The sequence below is a fragment of the Neoarius graeffei genome, chromosome 9, assembly GCF_027579695.1.
Source record: "Neoarius graeffei isolate fNeoGra1 chromosome 9, fNeoGra1.pri, whole genome shotgun sequence".
Classification (NCBI taxonomy): Eukaryota; Metazoa; Chordata; class Actinopteri; order Siluriformes; family Ariidae; genus Neoarius; species Neoarius graeffei.
In genome coordinates this window covers 70,050,038-70,062,849 of record NC_083577.1, presented here as the reverse complement: position 1 = coordinate 70,062,849, position 12,812 = coordinate 70,050,038, and the positions used below count along the sequence as shown (strand labels likewise).

General features: G+C 42.7%; 1 protein-coding gene across 3 annotated transcripts in view; it reads left to right on the top strand.

The window, feature by feature from the left end:
* nrp2b (neuropilin 2b) overlaps positions 1 to 12,812 on the top strand; it is a 178,494-nt gene that overhangs the window by 10,528 nt on the left and 155,154 nt on the right. The window lies entirely within an intron of this gene.

The following is a 12,812-nucleotide window of genomic DNA, read 5'->3' as shown; positions in this document are numbered from 1 at the left end:
CGGGCAAGATGGAGCCTATCCCGGGTGACTATGGGCCAGAGGCAGGGTACACCCTGGACAAGTCGCCAGGTCATCGCAGGGCTGATACATCGCGACAAACGACCATTCACACTCACATTCACACCTATGGTCAATTTCGAGCCACCAATTAGCCTAACCTGCATGCCTTTGGACTGTGGGGGAAACCGGAGCACCCGGAAGAAACCCACACAGACACGGGGAAAACATGCAAACTCCGCACAGAAAGGCCCCCATCGGCCACTGGGCTCGAACCCAGAACCTTCTTGCTCTGAGGCAACAGTGCTAACCACTACACCACTGTGCCACCCCATATCTGATTTGTTACATCTCTAAATTCCAAAATGATGTTTCCCCTGATTTCCTCTTTTGTTTACTGCATTTCCCTGTATCATTAAGTTTCTTTTCTGGATCCAGATGGCTGAATTAAGGGCAGAGCAGCTCGTACTGACGCAGCTTTTATAGCTAACCACGATCTTAAGTGAGAAAGTGCAGTCAACACAAGTGTCTCATTAAAAACAAATAATAAAACTTGCACCCAGTGGCACATGGTAACACAGGCCCCATTCACAGCTCTTTCGCTTGAGGTTTTCTATCTTACTTCTTTGCTAAACATCTTCATGAGAGTAAATAGTGTGTCCTAGTGAGAGAGATAGCTGAAGGGGCTGCCATATTGGATATATTTAACAGTGACATCTTTGTGAAGAGGACAGGCATTTCTATTGTAGCATACATGCTAATAGTTAGGCATCAATATGCCGCGCGCGTGTGTGTGTGTGTGTGAGAGAGAGAGAGAGAGGGAGTGTCAGGGGATTTTGAAGATGAATTAAAAGCAGTATTGTACTGATGGCTCCTGTAGTGACAGCCCCTCAGGCTGGAGTCCAGACTCAGAGGAAGCTGAAAAACAGCACACTCACCCGTACACACAGGAGTAGAGGGGATTCCTCTACACTGCTCACGGTAGACTACATAACCATTTAGCTAGCAAAGGCCACTTAGCCTGTGGGAGTGTGTTTCTTTAGCTTACTCCGTGTGTACAGTATATGCACACTGTCTAATTTGGTGCTTATTTAAAGGAGAACTGAAGTCATTTTTAAACTTGCTTTATTTCTTAATTAACACGTTATTTAATTATGTTTTTGGTTTTAGTAACCTTATATCGTGACTCATATTGGCAACTAATTGCAATTAAATATTATACTTATCGGCCTATTCGGTTTTTAGCCGTGTTGAATTTAGTTCGTTTGGTCCACGGCAGGCGTCGCTTATCCGCGCGATCTTCACCAGACTTGTGCGAAACTTCGAAACGTGAAGTGTCAGCCAGGTGTCAGTGCCGCCATTTTGAAAACTGTTTTCCAAACGAAATGTTGCACAAAAATGAGTTTAAATGACGATTACTGCCTACTTTTTTCAAACTTTCCTCATTGCTATCAAAACAAACAAAACTTCCGGCTTGATTACGTCAGCATTCGAAAGAGGGCGCGCGCATCTTTTGACAACGTTGGCAGATGTCGGTCACTTTGATTTCCGCTGTACGTTTTACTTCTGTCCTACGATGTCTTGCACAGATCTCAGCGAATCTCGTTTACGGCCATTGCTGTGACATATGGACTGATATATATATTACATAGCATATTTCAAACGCTCATAACTTGCGATAGCAGCGACAAAATAGCTGTCAGAAATGCATTCCTATATTTAATAAAATTAGATAAATAGTATATAATAATAAAATTAGATAAATAATATATTACATAGCATATTTCAAACACTCATAACTTGCGATAGCAGCGACAAAATAGCTGTCAGAAATGCATTCCTATATTTAATAAAATTAGATAAATAGAATTTTGATAATAAAAAATTTGCCTTCGGTTCTCCTTTAAGAGGGTTTACACTGCAAAAAATTGAAAAGTGAATTTGAGGAGAAAATTACATAACACTAGTGAAATCATCTTGCTGCATGGACAGACATTTTTACTTGACAAGACATCTTCGAACAAGTTGGTTGTGATCTAGAACTAGGTTTAATAATCTCAGAACTGGTGTCTTGTATTCTTCTAATAGGAAATGCTAGATCGTTTCAACTATTTCCAAGATATTTTCACTTGTTAAGACATCATTTTTTGCAGTGTAGGAAGAACCATGACTCGTTGACCTGTTATTACATCACAGCATATGATTGTTCACTTCAAGGTGAATCCGTAGCTGCATGCGGCTCCGTTTCACTATACATGAATCACACCATCATTATATGGTGTAGACATTGTGAGCGGCGTGTATATCTGATCTGCAGGCCCCATTTAGCTCTCTCCTGGCCACAAAGCCATTCCTTTAGCAGCTAAGTGCCCTATTTAATTTATTTAACCTGAAGAGTTTTAACTGTCGGTTAATATTATGGAGCGCAGGGATCATGTCAGTTCCAGACAGACAGGTTGAACACAGTCTGGAGTAAATGTAGACACAGGTGTGGCTGTTCCCATTACAGATGTTACCAGACAGAGGGAAAATATGTTTCACCTTGCCCTCATAAAGAGCGTTTAGTCTTTAGCAGGCTGGTCTGCAGTCACACCTTTTGGCTCTCTTTTCCATTTTGTCATCTCCATCTTTGCCTCCTCTCTTTTTTTTTTCCTCCACCATTCCTACTCCCATTAAATTTAAATAAGTCATCCTCAAAGACGTAGCTCATTCTATATTCCAGGTTCTCCGCTTTGGAGTAAAGTGTTGCTGATCCAGCCACACCGCCAGCGTTTAGCATGCTTACTAAAGAGACTGCAGTTTAGATCCTGTAGTTTGTCTAATGAGTAGGGTAAAAACTGCGAAGGCTGTTTTGAACAGTTTTCAAATAGCTGTTGGAGATGCGTGCCAGAGTTCATCTGGAATGAATATGTGCTGAGCAGAGGGAAATGGTGTTAAAATGCAAATACATTCACTCTGCCTCGCAAACAATGGAGCAGAGGAAAAGAGATGAGAAAAAAACGATGATCAGATAGTGTTTTCACATTCTCAACCCAGTTTATCAATAATGAATTGTTTTATTCAAACTGATAACAAAACTGCCTTTTACAGAAATGTGAATTTTCAGATCGGCACATATCGAAATCCTGTTACACAAGACAGGACGCGATGTGTGAAAAATCCCACATGTAATGCATTTGTTTTACCTTTGTTCTCTTTGTCTGCTGATATATTCAGTCAGTTCCACACTCTACACATGATATGCCATTTTAAAGCCAATTATGTTATTTTGTATTCTTAAAGTGCTAGTCTTACGAAAATGACATCATAAAATCCCGGGTTTTCTCTCCCTGTGTCCGAAATCACTCCCGACTCACTATATAGTGAGTTCGCCATTTTGTAGTGCTGTCTGAATGTATAGTGAGAATTATTACACCCTATAGAGTGCACTCAAAGTACAGTATCCCACAATGCATCATGAGATGTATTATGCAATGTATCCTGAGATCGAGATGCTGACCTCTTCTGCTCCTCAGACCTACCTGATCTCTCCTGATGCCCTACACCTCGTTGGAGTCTCATCACATCGCTCCTGTGGAGGACAGTCCCATATGGACAGTCGAAAGTCACACTTGGAAGATGCTCTGGACGCTTACAGTAATGCTTTTATGGCTGAGGACTACAGTTAACTTGATAACTTTAGGACTGCGGTTGTCATGAACAGTTTTGCACTCAAGTTTCTATCAATGAACAGTTTATAACTTCAACAAAACAGACTTCATGTTAAAACTGTTAATGTTATAGTCATGTTGTCTGTTGTTGCCCAAATGAGGATGGGTTCCCTTTTGAGTCTGGTTCCTCTCGAGGTTTCTTCCTCATGTCGTCTGAGGGAGTTTTTCCTTGACACCGTCGCCACAGGCGTGCTCACTGGGGATAGATTAGGGATAAAATTCGCTCATGTTTAAAGTCATTCAAATTCTGTAAAGCTGCTTTGCGACAATGTCTGTTGTTAAAAGTGCTATAAAAATAGACTCGACTTGACTTGCATCATGAAAAGTAGTGTACAACCGATGGTCACTAACCAAGCAGTATATCCCATCATGCATTGCGGTCGTGCTGAAAGAAATAAAATCAAAAGCCTCAAATTTGATTTAATAAAAGGCAGCGGCAAAGAAGAAAGTATTCAGCCTTGATTTAAAAGAACTGAAAGATGCAGCAGACACAAAGTACTTTGTATTTATTAATGTGGGAAATACGCTCAGTATAATATGTATTTATCACAAAAATACATGTGTGTATTTATTATTTTGAAAACCCACCAGTCGACTGATCTGGCACGTTTTAATTGTGCAACAGTAATGACGTAAATAACAGCGCAATGGACTAGTGTCCGAAAGCGTTTTTTCATTTTACCAATGAGCTCACTGTATAGTCCTGTGTATAGTAATTCCCTATATAGAGAGTAGGGAGTAGTGAACGAGTGAGTGGTTTTGAACACAGGGTGTGTGAGATGTGGTCACATAAGTTATAAAGTTCACCAATAAATAAAAAAATTGGTTCGAAAAATAAATTTTTTGTGTCTGAATTCTGCTCCAAAAATCACTAGAAGCTTGTCCGCCATTAGATCGCGGTGACTTATTGGTCAGTGGCGCTGCATGTGTGACATCATATGCACAACTGCCTTCTTTTGTAAAGCTCTCGACACAACTTTACGACAAGAAGGATGATGAAGTGACTCAGAGTGAATAAGCATGTTTTGGTTTGCTTTTAGATCAGTAATTGTCTTTCGTCTAAGTATTATATTTGGCCACATAGAAACTATCTTAGAACGTTATTGATCTGACGAAGGACAACTAATAAATTCAAGCAACAGGCCAAACACAAGTGTGAGTACAGTACTCTACTTTGTAGAGCCACCTTTTGCTGCAATTACAGCTGCAAGTTTCTTGGGGTATGTCTCTATTAGCTTAGCACATAAACCACTGGGATTTTTGCCCATTCCCCAAGGCAAAACTGCTCCAACTCCTTCAAGTTAGATGGGTTGCGTTGGTGTACAGCAATCTTCAAGTTATGCCACAGATTCTCAGTTGGATTGAGGTCTGGGCTTTGATTAGGCCATTCCAAGACATTTAAATATTTCCCTTTAAACCACTCCAATGTAGCTTTAGCAGTATGTTTAGGGTCATTGTCCTGCTGGATCGTGAACCTTCATCCCAGTCTCAAACCTCTGGCCGACTCAAACAGGTTTTCCTCCAGAATTGCCCTGTATTTAGTGCCATCCATCTTTCCTTCAGTCCTGACCAGCTTTCCTGTCCCTGCAGATAAAAAATATCCCCACAGCATGATGCTGCCACCACCATACTTCACTGTAGGAATGGTGTTCTCAGGGTGTTGGGTTTGTGCCACACATGGCATTTCCCATGATGGCCAAAAAGTTCAGTTTTAGTTTCGTTTGACTAGAGAATCTTCTTCCATGTGTTTGGGGAGTCTGCCACATGCTGTTGGGCAAACTCCAGATGTGTTTTCTTAAGCAGTGACTTACTTCTGGCCACTCTTCCATAAAGCCCTGCTCTGTGGAGTGTACGGCTTAAAGTGGTCCTATGGACAGATACTCCCATCTCCGCTGTGGCTCTTTGCAGCTCCTTCAGCGTTTTCGTTGGTGTCTTTGTTGCATCTCTGATTAATGCCCTCCTTGCCCGGTCTGTGAGTTTTGGTGGGTGGCCTCTTGTCAGGTTTGTAGTGGTGACATTCTTTCCATTTTGCTATAATGGATTTAATGGTGCTCCCTGGGATATTCAAAGTTTGGGGTATTTTTTATAACCCAACCCTGATCTATACTTCTCCACAGCTTTGTCTCTGACCTGTTTGGAGGCTCCTTGGTTTTCATGTTGCTTGCTTAGTCGTGTTGCAGAGTCAGGGTCCTTCCAGAACAGAACAGACATCATGTGACAGATCATGTGACACTTTGATTGCACACAGGTGGATCTTAATCAACTAATTATGTGACTTATGAAGTGAATTGGTTGGACCAGCTCTTATTTAGGGGTTTCGTACAAAAGGGGGTGAATACCTATGCACACTCCAGATTTCTGTTTTTTCATCTTAATTTGTGTTGGTGTCACGATTTAAATAAATAAATAAATAAATAAATAAAATTGCACCTTTACAGTGGTAGGCATGTTGTGTAAATCAAATGGTACTAACCCCCCAAAAATCCATTTTAATTCCATCTTGTAATGCGACAAAACAGGAAAAGCACCAAGGGGGATGAATATTTTTGCAAGACGCTGTATGATTTCCAGGGGTGATGTCATTTTCGTAAGACTAGCATTTAATAAATACCTCAGTGTGAGTGGCCAACATCATCTTTATTTCTAAATCGCTCCAGTTTCCAGACCTTTCCTCTGTTCTTTTGTATTAACTGCCAGTTTTCTTATTGTTGTGAGTTCATTTTGACAATGTTTTAAATCAGCTGCCTCAAAAGGTGTCAGAGCACTGAGGATAAATCGTCATCGAGTCATCGTTCTTTTTTCCCAGTTCACTTATGAGCCTCTGGATAATTTTCCGTGAATTATTCTCGTTCTCGTTGATTGCCACATCACTTGTCATGGGGACTTTGACTCTGTATCACATTTAACTTCTTCCTGATTAATTACCATTTCCCACATAAAAGTGTAGAGTGAAGAGACGAGGAAACAAGAGCGTCGCACAAAGCTCTATCAGCAGAGTGAGATATTTGCAGACTGGGCGAGCTGCAGTGTCAGCGTTTGCAGTGAGAATATTTTGGTGATGGTGTTTGCTTTGGGAAGAAGTACAGTGTCAGGATGGACATTCAGGTCCAGGGCTCACAGCTCGAGGCTCAGCTGGAATAATCATGACAGCATTGTCCCTGTGCCTCACTCCGCAGTGTGCATTGTAATTCAGCAGATCACTCCACACAAGCCTGGCACTGCGCCAACTGCTTCCCGCCCCTCAGGGTTATAAATAGATTGATGTTGAATGAATATAAAAAGAGTTACATGATTTATTATGATATATCCGTAATTCAGTCAAGCAAGCCACATTCCTGAATGGCATGGATAATGGATCTAGGCTGAGGATGAGCTGGCTGAAGGTGCTTTTCCCCTCTTTTTGTCTGTCGTTCTGTCTCAGTGTACTTCTTCACAAATAAGATTTTCCTCTTTGATTAGAGATTTCATTAATATGGGATATGATTGCTATATAAAGCACAAGGTTAAAACACTGTCATGGCGTATGTCTGGAAATTGCTTGCTCTCGTTTGGTAATGAATGTCATGGTGTGTATGCACTGTGCATTAAGAATGTTGATGAGGTACCACTTTGGGAACAGTGGGCAGATAGAGGTCATTAATCCCTTTGCACTGTGAGTGGATTTAACCTGAAGATTAGCACTCGTGCCATGGTTAACCAGCATTCAAACACTCCAGACGTGCTCCGCTGAGGGCTCTGAGCACAGCATTTTGGCCCTGTTTTAATATCTCTCAACAGTGAGCTTGGATTGTGACAGTATCCTTGGAGCAACTTCAAAGTTTCGGTTCCTGATGCATGCCGAGCTGCAATGACAGACCCAGCAGCACCTTAATGTTCTCCAGCTGAGGACAGGAGACAGCTGCATGGGCTCTTACTTCATCAACACTGAGGAAAGGAGGTTCACATTAGTTTAAACAAAATATCTCGCAAATAAACAAATTGAGCTAAAAGTCAGTCTTTATGTCTGTCCTTTATAAAAAAAAAGCTGCATGTTGAATTTGTTCTTAACAACACAACCACTAAAGTGATGAAAATAGACGGGACTATTTTTTGTCAGGGAGGCCGCCATTGTGCGTGATGTCATTTTCCGTGAGCACAGCGGAGGTGTACAAGTGCATGCTATACTAGTGTCAGCGGGGCAAAGTGTCAAAGTTCTATCAGGGATGGTTGGAGATGGATGTAAGTGCAAAAGATCATTAGTATAAAGAAAAGTGCAAACAGTCCAAATCAGCAGGTATGTATCGTGAAACGGGCAAAAGGTCAAGCGAGGCACAAACAAAATCAGAAACCAGGAAATCAGTCGGGAAACAAGGCTCGGTAATGTGTCACAACAACGCAATACTTCGCAAAGTAAGTCTTCATTCTGAGTCCTTATTTAGGCATGCTGATCGCGCCTTAATCCTGTGCAGGTGTGCGTCATTCGGAGTGCGTGCGTGAGTCAGTTCGGAGCGTGTGCTGTCCGGAGCGCACCTGAGAGTCCTTCTGTTGTGACAACTAGACTCTAGTATAATATTATGGTCTAGCGTGACTTCTCGGTCAACTTGTTTGCATTTCTCCACGAAAATTATGGCAATGCAGTAATAGAAAAGAATCAAAATAAAGTAGTGGCTAGTTTATTGCCTGTTTATTTAAAGGCCCGGTCACACAGCGCTTTACGGCTTTATCACGGCCAAAACCCGTCAAAAAGTGCTCTCCCGTGAAGCAGACGATGTTGTTCGTGTTGATGTCGAAGTTAAGACGTGTTACAGTCGATATACAGACGTGACAGGACGCAGGGGAAAATCGGAACGGCGTCGGACGCGGTAAAAAGTTTTGGACTGCTCAAAACTTTAGACCGCGGACAACCACGGCCGGCACACGTGGTAAAGACGTGCAACACACGTGAAAAACACGTGATAATCAGTGTCCCGGCCGTTATTAAAACTTGGGGAGACGTGGTAAGACGCGAAAGTTTGGCGGTCTATCACGGGCAGAGCACGGTCATCGGACGGGTGTTACGCGTTGGTATCACGGGATATAGCGTGTGTTTAGCGGCTTATCACTGAGAAATGGATTTTTCCGCGTACATAGCACTGTCTAAGCCCGTTAAACGACGTCTCAAACAAGTTCTAAATTCGATTGATCACTGTCTAATCACTTCTGCATCACTTCTGATTTGCGGCATGTATAAATACCGTAATTTTCTGAGACCTCGGCACTTGCAGTCTAGATGTCAAGGGGTGAACATGAACCCTCAACACTGTGATGTCCTCATCTTAATGCTCCAGCACCAACAGAACCAACTGATACAGGCTCAACATATCCTTGCTGAGAGAAGAAGAAGAAGGAGGAGGAGGAGGGTGGTACGGAACATCTGGGTGCGTGGCTGGACTTGGTTAGCTGTGCTTAGGCAGTGCTGCAGCAGTGAAACAGCCGCCGACGGCCATACCCCGTACAAAGCACGGCAAAGCCAAAATTGACCAAAAATTAGCACTTACGACCACGTCCACCAGATTTTTGTATATTTTTGTACGTGATATAGACGCGGAGTGCTGTGTGACCGCCCCTTAAAAAAATATTTATCTGCTTACACTGTAAAAAAAAATTAGTCAAGCCAACTTAAAAATGTAAAGCAACCTGCTGCCAAAGGATTTTGAGTAAACTCAACTCCGGGCCAAATAGTTGTGCTGACTTGCTCTTTTAAGTTGACACAGATGAGTATTTTATGTTGACCTTACTTTATTTAGCAAGTTCAGTGCATTCAAATTGTGATGTTGAAATAAATTGAAATAATCGTTCCAATTAACTTCGAAAAGCAAGTTGGCACAAAAAACATTAAGTTATCCTAAATCATTCTTTTTTTAAAGATTTTTTTGGGCTTTGTCTACCTTTATTGGATAGGACAGTGTAGAGACAGGAAATGAGTGGGAGAGAGACGGGGAGGGATGGGGAAACGACCTTAGGTCGGAATCGAACCCGGGTCCCCGGATTTATGGTATGGCACCTTATCCACCTGAGCCACAACGCCCCAAAATGTTCTTTTAAGTTCACATAGAAGAGTATTTTATGTTGAGTTGACTTGTTCAGTCCAACAAATTCATCTCATCTCATCTCATTATCTCTAGCCGCTTTATCCTGTTCTACAGGGTCGCAGGCAAGCTGGAGCCTATCCCAGCTGACTACGGGCGAAAGGCGGGGTACACCCTGGACAAGTCGCCAGGTCATCACAGGGCTGACACATAGACACAGACAGCCATTCACACTCACATTCACACCTACGGTCAATTTAGAGCCACCAGTTAACCTAACCTGCATGTCTTTGGACTGTGGGGGAAACCGGAGCACCCGGAGGAAACCCACGCGGACACGGGGAGAACATGCAAACTCCACACAGAAAGGCCCTCGCCGACCACGGGGCTCGAACCCGGACCTTCTTGCTGTGAGGCGACAGCGCTAACCACTACACCACCGTGCCGCCCGTCCAACAAATTGTTTAGTTGAAATAAATTGAAATAATAATGCCAATTAACTTAGAAGAGCAAGTTGGCACATCTGATCTCATTATCTGTAGCCGCTTTATCCTGTTCTACAGGGTCTCAGGCAAGCTGGAGCCTATCCCAGCTGACTACGGGCGAAAGGCGGGGTACACCCTGGACAAGTTGCCAGGTCATCACAGGGCTGACACATAGACACAGACAACCATTCACACTCACATTCACACCTACGGTCAATTTAGAGTCACCAGTTAACCTAACCTGCATGTCTTTGGACTGTGGGGGAAACCAGAGCACCCGGAGGAAACCCACGCGGACACAGGGAGAACATACAAACTCCGCACAGAAAGGCCCTCGCCGGCCACGGGGCTCGAACCCGGACCCTCTTGCTGTGAGGCGACAGAGCTAACCACTACACCACCGTGCCGCAAGTTGGCACATCATGGTTCTAAGTTGAGTTTACTCAAAATCCTTTGGCAGCCGGTTGTGTTACATTTTTAAGTTGGCTTGACTATTTTTTTTTTTACAGTGATTTAGTGTGCATTACATTTTTTAGTTAACACAAACCTCTCAACACTTAAGTTCTACTTCACTTTGCCTATTATTACACAAACAGAAACAAATACCAACATACAAGGAGGGAATTCCCTGGCCTCTGTTGAGGAAAGCTTACTCTATACTCCTATACAACGTCTCGTGTCAGTTTCCACGGATTTCTCACTCCACCCGACCGTTGAAACTTTCGAACTTGTGAAGTGCGCATGTGCAGTGGCATCGGTTAAGGGGCGTCAATCAGCACTTGAATATATAAGTTCACTTAACTTAATTTTCCAATTCCTATGAACTTGTGGCGAAGGAAAGGCGTCTCAACTATTTTTTTTAGTTACTTGAACAATTAGAAGGGAAATTTGTTCATTCAACTTAGAATCCTTTTTTCACTCAACAAATTTTGCAAGTTACATTTTTACAGTGTATCTTCTATCCATTTGATGCGTGACATGGTATGCGGTCATGTGGAATTATACGTCACGCAGCGCCACCCTCATTTTCGTCTCCTAATACATCCATGTACAGTGGATATAAAAAGTGTACACACCCCGTTAAAATGATAGGTTTTTCTCATGTAAAAAAATGAGACCACGATAAATCATTTAAAAACTTTTCCCACCTTTAATGTGACCTATAACCTGTACAATTCATTTGAAAAACAAACAAATCTGTTAGGGGGAAAAACATCTCATCTCATTATCTGTAGCCGCTTTATCCTGTTCTACAGGGTCGCAGGCAAGCTGGAGCCTATCCCAGCTGACTACGGGCGAAAGGCGGGGTACACCCTGGACAAGTCGCCAGGTCATCACAGGGCTGACACATAGACACAGACAACCATTCACACTCACATTCACACCTACGGTCAATTTAGAGTCACCAGTTAACCTAATCTGCATGTCTTTGGACTGTGGGGGAAACTGGAGCACCCGGAGGAAACCCACGCGGACACGGGGAGAACATGCAAACTCCGCACAGAAAGGCCCTCGCCAGCCACGGGGCTCGAACCCAGAACCTTCTTGCTGTGAGGCGACAGCACTAACCACTACACCACAGTGCCGCCCGGGGAAAAACATAAAAAATAAAAAAAAAACATACAATAAGCTGATTGCATAAGTGTGCACACCCTTAAACTAATACTTTGTTGAAGCGCCTTTTGATTTAATTACAGCATTCAGTCTTTTTGGGTCGGAGTCTATTAGCCTGCCACATCTAGGATTGGCAATATTTGCCCACTCTTCCTTGCAAAAGCACTCCAAATCTGTCAGATTGCGAGGGCGTCTCTTGTGCACAGCCCTCTTCAGGTCACCACACAGATTTTCAATTGGATTTGGGTCTGGACTCTGGCTGAGCCATTCCAAAACTTTTTTGGGGTCATTGTCGTGCTGAAAGATGAAATTCCTCTTCATCTTCAGCTTTCTAGCAGACACCTGAAGGTTTTGGGCCAAAATTGACTGGTATTTAGAACTGTTCATAATTCCCTCCACCTTGACTAAAGCCCCTGTTCCAGCTGAAGAAAAACAACTCCAAAACACGATGCTGCCACCACCATGCTTCACCGTGGGGATGGCGTTCTTTTGGTGATGCGCAGTGTTGTTTTTGCGCCAAACATACCTTTTGGAATTGTGGCCAAAAAGTTCAACCTTGGTTTCATCAGACCATAAGACATTTTCCCACATGCTTTTGGGAGAGTTGATGCATTTTTTTTTTTACAAAATTTAGCCAGGCCTGGATGTTTTTCTACACAGGGTGTGTACACTTTTTATATCCGCTGTATCTGGCTAATCCAGTATGTCCGCACCCGTGGAAATGGCTAAACGGACTGATGTTACAACTTCAACATGTTTTTTAAGCTAAAGTCTGCTTAATTTTTTTCGTCGAGAACATCTTGTATTAATGTATAATGATGACATTTCATAACCCCGTAATTTCACAATTTCCTGGTTAATCGCTTTAATGCTAATCTGTTACACTAACTACCTCTCTCGGTTTGTCTGTGGTGGATGGTTCGATGCCATTTACATGGATTGACATGAACACCAATCTG